The following is an 8916-nucleotide window of genomic DNA, read 5'->3' as shown; positions in this document are numbered from 1 at the left end:
CTTTGCCCCTCTTTTCACCCTGCTCCCCCTTCAGTCCCTTAGGTGCATGGATCTTTCAGGTGCAGCTGCAAGTCCAGCTGGGGTTCCTTCGCTGTGTTATAGTTGCTCAGTTTGTCAATATTTTAAGGGGAGAGACCAGGAGTATCTCTCACACCACCAGTTCTCTGATATCACTGACTTTTGTATCAATATATCAATAATATTTAAGTAACTGTGGATGATGTTGCTCTCTAATACTTTAAAGAACAGAGTTAAGTAAAATATAACTTTTACAGAAAAAAATGTATATTATAAATACTTTATATATGTTTTATATAATAACCATGAAGTAGTAGTCTCATTTTGACCTGTATTCAAAAGCATCAGTATAGGCCCTGGCCGGTTGGCTCAGCGGTAGAGCGTCTGCCTGGCGTGCGGGGGACCCGGGTTCGAGTCCCGGCCAGGGCACATAGGAGAAGCGCCCATTTGCTTCTCCACCCCCCACCTCCCCTCCTTCCTCCCTGTCTCTCTCTTCCCCTCCCGCAGCCAAGGCTCCATTGGAGCAAGGATGGCCCGGGCGCTGGGGATGGCTCCTTGGCCTCTGCCCCAGGCGCTGGAGTGGCTCTGGTCGCGGCAGAGCGACCCCCCCCCCCCGGAGGGGCAGAGCATCGCCCCCTGGTGGGCAGAGCGTCGCCCCTGGTGGGCGTGCCGGGTGGATCCCGGTCGGGCGCATGCGGGAGTCTGTCTGACTGTCTCTCCCCGTTTCCGGCTTCAGAAAAATACAAAAAAAACAAACAAACAAAAAAAAAAAAGTTAAAAAAAAAAAAGGCATCATTATAGTAACCATTATATTTATTTAATATTGGTGTGGCACTTTATACAATATCTGCTTTGTTATTTATTTATTCAGCAAACATTTGATTTCCTTTGATATACCAAGTTCTGTGCTAGGGAACAATTGAAATGAATTGTCATTACTCTTTTTTTATTAATTTGTTGATTGATTGATTGATTTAAGAGAGACAGAGATAGGAAGGGAGAGAGAGAGAGAGGAAAGCATTCATTTGTTATTACACTTTAGTTGTGCATTTGTTACTCACCCTCCCCCCAATCCGTGTGTGCCCTGACCTGCAACCTTGGTGTTTTGGGATGACATTCTAATCAACTGAGCTAACTGACCAGGGCCTGAATCGACACCATTTTTGTTCTTGGAGTCATATTCAGTAGATACAAATGTGGAAGCAAATAAAGATAGTTACATGTTACAACTGTTAAAATAAAGGAATGAACATGGAACCAAAAGGAGAACGGTATTACTGAGGTTCAGATTGAGTCACCCCAAGATATGCCTCTGTGGTATACAGATCATCTGAGCTAAAGGTAACCGAGATCTTGTGGGCTCAAGAGAAACTTCTGCCCTCCCCCCTTAACTACCTACAAGAATTTCAATGAGGGGTTTTGCCCATAATAACAAGATTATCAGAGATCTTTTTTTTTTTTTTTTTGCCTATCAATATGGCAAGGCAAACTACGAATTAGTAAACTTCTGCTCTTATCACCCTGCAGTGACCTCTCCTCTGAAACTCAAAGGTGCCGTACCTCACCCTTAGCTGAAAATGCCATATATACCTCACATTAACTTTTCATCCTTGAACCTCTCATGTATGTGAGGTTCCCAAATATACGGGTGTCATTAAATTTAGTTATTGTTTCTTGTTAATCTATCTCATGTAGATTCTATTATTAGACCAGCTGAAAGGACTCTAAAGGTAGAGGAGAGTTTCTTTCTCCTCCACAGTACAGAGTTGGTACTTACAGCACTATCTACTTCATTCATTCATTCCACTAAAGCTCACTGAGCAATTTACCATGTGGTCAACATTAGGGATACAGCAGTGAGCAAAACAGATAAATACACCCTGGCCTCAGTGAGCTTAGTGGTGGGAAAAGGACAGTCAGCAGATAAATAAGGGAACGACAAAGTGGGTTCAACAGTGGAGAGTCAGTGGGAGCTGTCCACCCCAGCGGGGAGAATATCATATAACATTGTTTACAGCCAGCAATGCTGAAAAGCAGCAAGCCATTTTGAGTACATTTTATGATTACTTTTGAAGTTTTTATACAATAGATAACACACCTCCTTATTACCTGGACCCAGGGCAGGTTTACCACCCTCCACCACTGAATTGATATGTCCCTATGATTACTATGGTGGAGAAAATATAACAGTGATAGAGGTAGGGAGTATGGTTGGGATAGGTTGCAATTTTAAATCGGGTTATCTGAAAAGGCCTTACTAAGTGACATTTGATAAAGATCTTGGAGGAAAAAAGTTTTAAACAGAAGAAACAGTAAGTGCTAAGGTCCTGAGGCAAGAGAGAGTAGACAAGAGAAAGAGTAGTAGGAGATTATCAGAGAGGCACTGGGAAGACAGACCACATAGGGGTTCTACAGGTCTTTAGGATGAATATGAGATGAGAAAGAAGAGACAATTACTTTTAGAAAGGATTACTCTGGCAGCTGTGTGCAGAATAGACTGAAGGCAATGAGGGAAGTAGTTGGGAAGGGTCTAAGCTAGGAGAACCAGTTAGGAGTCTTGTAACACGCTAGCCAAGAGATGATGGTGGTGGGTTGAACCAAAGTGACAGCAATAAAGGTGATGAGAAGTATCGAGTTTTGAAGGTAGAGCTCCCAGAATTTGATAACTCAATGTCCAGTGAGCCTAAAAGAAAAATCAAAGAGAATATAATGGTTTTTTGGACTTGCCATTAGCTGAGATGGGGAAAACTGATGGCGAGAGAGGTTTGTGTGTGTGTGTGCAGTGTGAGGAGGCATGGAGACGCGCAGAAGCCAGTGCTGGAAGAGACATCTGTTAGTGGCCAAGCAGAATATCAGAGAGTGGGCTCAGAGGAGACGTACCTCAGGAGTCAGTGTCAAATTCACATGTAAAACCACAGCAGAATGAGGTATAGAGGACAGTTCTGAGGACTGAACCTTGATTTTGTTTTTTGTACTTCCCTTGTCAGGAGGATAAAGAGAAGCCAGCAAAAGAGAATGAGAAGGAGCAGCCAGAAGTAGAAAGAAAGCCACACAAAGGTCGTGTTCTAGAAGCTGTGTGAAGAATACTCGACAGGGAGGTTCAGCCCACCTGAGTTAAATGCTGCTGATTAGTGTACCACCTCACACTTGTTTGTATCCATTTCTTGCTCTTTTTCTTTTTCCTAATCACCCTCATGCTGTCATATTTGTTGTCAGGCCCAGTAAGGAGGACACCGTGGGGCTAGTGTCACCACCTACAGGTAGAAGAGAAAGACTGAAACTCACAACACATAGACTCATTGACTTTTATAGGCATCGTTAAAATTCAATTGCTTAGTCAAGCCCCAGGGAATGTCTTTCTATTGATAATACTAATATACCGTTAAACTACTAATACGTTAAACTTCTGGTCCAGGGCAGAGAGCCATGGGGCTGCGGAGGACAGGGTCGTGCCTGGAATGGGGTAGGATAAGCATCCTGCAGGGTCCCTCAAACCTGAGGGTCTCAGTGCTGGTCCAAGGTCCACACAGCCTAGAGCCTGGGGCCGGGTGTCCTCTGACACTTCGCACTCAACCAGAATCACAGCCCACACTGACCCGACCACACCATCTAGCCCAAACCCTCTCAACACGGAGCCCCTACTCATCCCTGTACATACCCCCCAGTGTCCGTAACAGTTGTGTGTCTAAGTCACCGTGTATCCTTACCTCCCATGCCAAATTACAGTCCAGAGTGTTGGGGATTGGAGCCTGGCTTATAAACACTTATAAACATTGACACAGTGGCCTGGTGTTTCGATCTTCCTCCTTGGCGTTTGGAGATCCCTTCCTTGTCTCTCAGGCACCAGCAGAGCAGCTGAGAGCACAGGAACAAGGCCTTTTGTTCCTTCCCTATCAGACCGGTGAGGAGGCTAGGAGGGGGAGGAGGAAGAATTCAATTACTTAGTCAAAAACTATTTATTAAGTACCTACTGTGTGCCAGGCACTTTTCTGGATGCTTCAGGTATGAGAGGAGTAAAACCAACCAAAATCCAGGCCTGTGGAGCTTGAATTCCAGTCAGGTCGCTCAGGTGGCTGCGTGTCACACAACAAAGCTGGTTCCCTCCCCCAGGGTGTGAAGGATTCCTGGCCCCACCATCTGGTCAGAGAGTGAGTGGCAACTTTGGGTCCTCCTCCTTTCAGATCTTCTGTTTCATGAGCGAGACCAGGTGCCTCCCGACCTGGCCCACAGCCCTGGCTCTGCTGAGGGCGCCAGCTGATCCCACCTCCTCTGACAAGCTCAAAGCCACTGGGCAATCGGCAAGATCAGCACCGACCACCGTTGGTGGCAGATTGGTGGCAAACCCAAGCCTGCCCTGGAGGACCCTGTGGGATCAACTCTCTGCCACCTGCTTCCTGCCTCAGTAGCCACAAGGGAAGTAACTACCTTCTGAGGAGGTGGAGCCTGGCCCCAGATAAGCAGGCTGCCCACCTCAACAGGAAAACCCACTATCTAAGAAACAGTCTCCTTCTGTAGCTGTTTTCCTGCCAGCAGAAGTACTTGAACACCTGCAGACGGCACTGAGATGGAGCGGATTCAACTCTCCTTACGTTTCAAATATCCACTATCTCCTCAAATATTACATCTGCGGAGGAAAAAACTCCCACAAAACTCATGTCTACCATTTCTACAAACACCAAGCAACAACTTAATGTTTATCTTCTCCCTCTCGCGGGCAGTAAAGAGCCTCCTGACATCTGTTTCCTTCAGGGAACCTGTAAAAAAACCATCCAACCATGGGCGGCCATGCATTCCTGAGGATAAACAAAGCAAGGAGGCCGTCAGTCAGCCACAGCGCCACACTCCCAGCCCTGCCGGGGCTGGGGAGGTGGGCGGGGCTTCCAGGCGGGGCTTCCACCCGGGGAACAGGCTGTTGCCTCCAACAACTATTCAGCAAGCAAAACAACATGAATTTTCTAAAATCACTATGAGGAAACTCTACCTTTTTTTAAGTCTCAAAGTATATAAATCAAGTTTTTGCATACAACTATAGTGAGAGATTTCCAGGCCAAGCACAGGTCACTCTATGCTATAATAAAAAAACGACAAAACTTTTTTTAAAAAAATCATCAAAATACAGAGACAGTTGCATGAAATGATTCTTCCGATGCAAAATTAGTTTCTAGATCAATGATTTTCAAGTCAGAAGAAGAGATTATAATCATTTTCAGGACTTTTTCAAACTATATGCTCCACCACCACCCCCACCCCAGTTTCAGGAACTTTGGCACATGTGTGGGTGGGGGAGTGTCCCCTGACCAAGAATGGCTGTCATTGTTAGTCATCTCACTCAGTGGCTTTCAAGCATGAATGGCATCGGGATCACCTGGAGGGCTTGGTAAGACACAAACCACGAGCCCATCCCCAGAGTTTCCGATTCAGTAACTCCGAGGTGCGGTCAAGAATGTGCATTTCTAACAAATTTGCAGGTGATACACCCGATGCTGGTCTGGGGCCACACTAAAAATCCTTCAGATCTTTTGAGCTAGAAAAGGGTTAAGAACCACTGGTTTTGAAAAGAAACCGTTGGCTGTTTATTGCAAAGGAACAAGATCAGACTTCCCCATCGCTTCTCCTGATGTTGACAGTGCGATTGCACAGTAAAATATGGGGGGAGGGGAGCTAATGGCTTTGAGATGTGCATCCCCCAATCACAGAGCGCAGTTGGTCTGGAGAGTTTCCTGCTGGTCCTGGGCTGCAGTGAGGCCGGGAATCACCAGCTGCTCTTTCAGCTGTAGCATGGGTGTGAGGAGAGTAAGGTGGGGATTCCATGCCCATGAGGACCAGGAAGCTGGGTCTGTCTTGTGGCCATGGTTAAGGGCCTCTCAGGGAGCGATCCCCAGACCACAGGGCACCTGGCGAGAGGAGAGGATGAGGGCAGACACCCCTCAGTGCTGTGGCGACCCAGTCCTCGGGCAAAACTGCCCCAGCCTTGGCAGCAGCCTTTCACATGGAAGGGAAGGCCCCATTCTCAGAATTCAGAAAGGACTTGTTGGTAACCAAATTTGCCGCTTTTAGGCGGAAGTCATGCCATGACCCAAAGGATCCGTAATGCTCACAGTCAAGGTAGAGAAAGGAAGATGGCCTGTGGTTCCTGGGAAGGAAAGCCACAGTCTAGTTGCCCCCCGGGCCAGATTAGAGAGAAAACTTTTTTCACAGGACAGACAAAATATTAAAATTAAAAAATGTTAAATACAAAAACGATTTGTTTAAGCAAACAAAATTTTATTATGTAATTTGTTTATGAATAAATGTAAGTGAGTGAAAAAAATTTAAATGTACAATATTATTTTAATCAAAATATATTTTAATAAAATATAATTACATATCGTATAAATATCCACACTGTATCACAATCAATCAAAACAATATTTAATTAATAGAATGAGCTTGAAGGGGGTTATATTACAAATTAAACAATTATTTCATTTTTGCAAACAGCCTGGACACGTTTTCAGTTATCAACTGCAGCTATTGTCTATGCTACAATGCCACTTGATTCAGCACACTTGACCACAAAAATAATGAGTTGTTTGACCTTGGGTGCGCACTGGCAAACTCCACCTAAAAGAATGTGGGTTTCACATCGCCACTAAATGTCAAACAGGTCATATCAAGTACAAACGAGTACAAAAGTTGTAAATCTTCATAATGGAATTTTTCTAAAAAATAAAGAAGTATCGTGAATCCATTTGACCAATTATTGGAAGTTAACCCTAGATTAGTCACACGCGAATTCTTTTCCGTGTATCACTATCTTCTTAAATATCCCGATTTCCAATAATCAAAGACGCTTCCGCTTCTGAGTAACTGAGGTTTTAAAGTAACGGAGAATATTAAAAATTTAATCGCGAGCCGCATAAACTCATTACGCGGGCCGTATGTTGGCCATGCCTGGCCTAGGGAAAGAATTTCAGAGTTTACTTTTATTCTCCATTGTGTTTTAGCACATATGAGATTACACAGGCTCCTGATTACATGTGCATGTTGGTGGTGATTGTGGGTGAGAGGCAGATTCTTCCACTTCTTCCCGGGCCGGGAACCTGCCTGGCAGAACGTCAGGGCCTAGCATATTGCCTGGGACACACTGACTGTCAGTTAAGGATAAATGAATCAATTTTTTAAATTTGCTTTCTAAAGTCAATGCCTCCCAATGTGTGGTGATGGGGAGGGGATACCATCAAAACTGTGGGGACTTGGGAATCAAGTTCAGCTCAGGGGAGCTCAATTCAGTCTGACAAGAAACCCACAGCCATGAAGTGGTGGAGACTGCTTCCCCTGTTCTGTTGGCTTGCCTGGCTCTACTCCTGAATCTTTCCTTAGAGTAATTGAGGCTTTCTCCCACAGGCTGGCTAATCCATCCTGAACATCCGGAAACTGTCCTGTTGTCGTTCTTCTTCCAAAGAGTGATCCTCAGACCTCAAATAAATCCTTCGTTTTGGCTGGTTATCAAAATCAACTACCAACAGGGGAGCAGATCCCAGTGTGTCCAGCGTCTTGTCTGTGGTGGGTATATGTTGGGGTGGGGGGGTTGGACTGTGCAGAGGGGCTTGTTGTAGTCACACCCACTCACCCGTGCGTGCACGTGGGCACCAACACCAAACCTTAGGTCTTAGCTGACGTAACTGGATCATTCATTTTCTGCTCATTGGCGGAGGCCTGGCGGAGGGGAGTTGGCTATGTGTGGAGTTCATGACTCTCGTGAGATATATTCTGGCTTACACCTTTGGTAGCTTGCCTTTTTTTCTCTCTCTCCGATCCAACACAAACTTGCCCTTAAGCAGGGAATGCATGATGTGCGAGGCTGGATGACTTCACCAGTCCTCCCAGAGCTCCCTGCTCTGTATTGTACCCCCAAGGTCGACTTCTACTGTCCAGACGAGTCCCAGTGATGCCCTAAGTGCTGGTGAAGGTCCTAATAGAAAACAGTCATGTGAAAACTACTTGTGCATTTAGCATAAAACTGTTGTCAGCACACTGGTCCACAGTATCACTCTACAGGAGACCTTCAGAAATTTCTTTTAGACTCAAAAACAAGATAAATTTCATCTCCCTTGAGGAACAAATATACTTCTCCCCCTTTTTTCTTGGTCAGGAAGAGCTTTAGAGTTCAATCTACTCGATAATAGCTTTAGGTTTTATATATTTACTTTTCTCTTCCTTCCTGTGGTCCTGGAAATAGGATGAGAATTTTAATGATCATATGAAATTATATTCTTTGTTATAAAGCACCCAATTTTTTTTTCATTGCTGGCAACCCACAAGGTATCAATGATCTTAGTGTAAAACAGGAATAAATGCAGGATCTTATACTCAAAGGAAACCAGCTGCAAAAATAATGATTTCCCATAAACAACAATTCCTAAAAACAATTGAGAGGTCGTAGTGGAACACAAGCTGATGATATAATAAAACCCCGTGCAAGGGGGTGGCGGGGCCTCTGAGACTGGGCATGTTTGAACTGTAAGGGCTCTTTCTTCTCCAGGACACAATTTCATTTCAATTTCTCCAGGAGGCTTAGTATTTTAGTCTCACATTGGTCTCTGGAAAAGGTAATAGTCTTACTAAGACTTGCATATATAAAAAAATAAGTTATGTCATGATTTTTTAAAAGATTTTATTTATTCAATATAGAGGAGAGAAAGAGAGAGGGAGAGAGAGAGAGAAGGGGGGAGAGCAGGAAGCATCAATTTCCATATATATGTGCTTTGACCAGGCCAGCCCAGGGTTTTGAACTGGTGACCTGTTTTTCAGGTTAACTTTTTATCCACTGCACCACCACAGGCCAGGCCAATGTCATGTTTAACTGCAATTTTTTGCATGGGAGAGCTTGTTTACCAAACATCCATTAAATGTCTC

At 44.7% G+C, this 8916-nt stretch overlaps 1 long non-coding RNA gene across 1 annotated transcript; it reads right to left on the bottom strand.

The window, feature by feature from the left end:
* Nucleotides 1–857: 857 nt before the first annotated feature.
* LOC136311932 (uncharacterized) lies at nt 858–4296 on the bottom strand. The gene is made up of 4 exons (XR_010726851.1): nt 4043–4296; nt 3726–3928; nt 3128–3272; nt 858–2701 (listed from the first exon to the last, which is right to left on the bottom strand). It is a non-coding gene; the product is annotated as an uncharacterized lncRNA (long non-coding RNA).
* Between the last annotated feature and the right edge of the window lie 4620 nt (nt 4297–8916).

This window comes from Saccopteryx bilineata, chromosome 8 (assembly GCF_036850765.1).
Source record: "Saccopteryx bilineata isolate mSacBil1 chromosome 8, mSacBil1_pri_phased_curated, whole genome shotgun sequence".
NCBI lineage: Eukaryota > Metazoa > Chordata > Mammalia > Chiroptera > Emballonuridae > Saccopteryx > Saccopteryx bilineata.
Note: the sequence above shows the minus strand (reverse complement) of the source record. Positions and strands in the feature narration are given on the sequence as shown.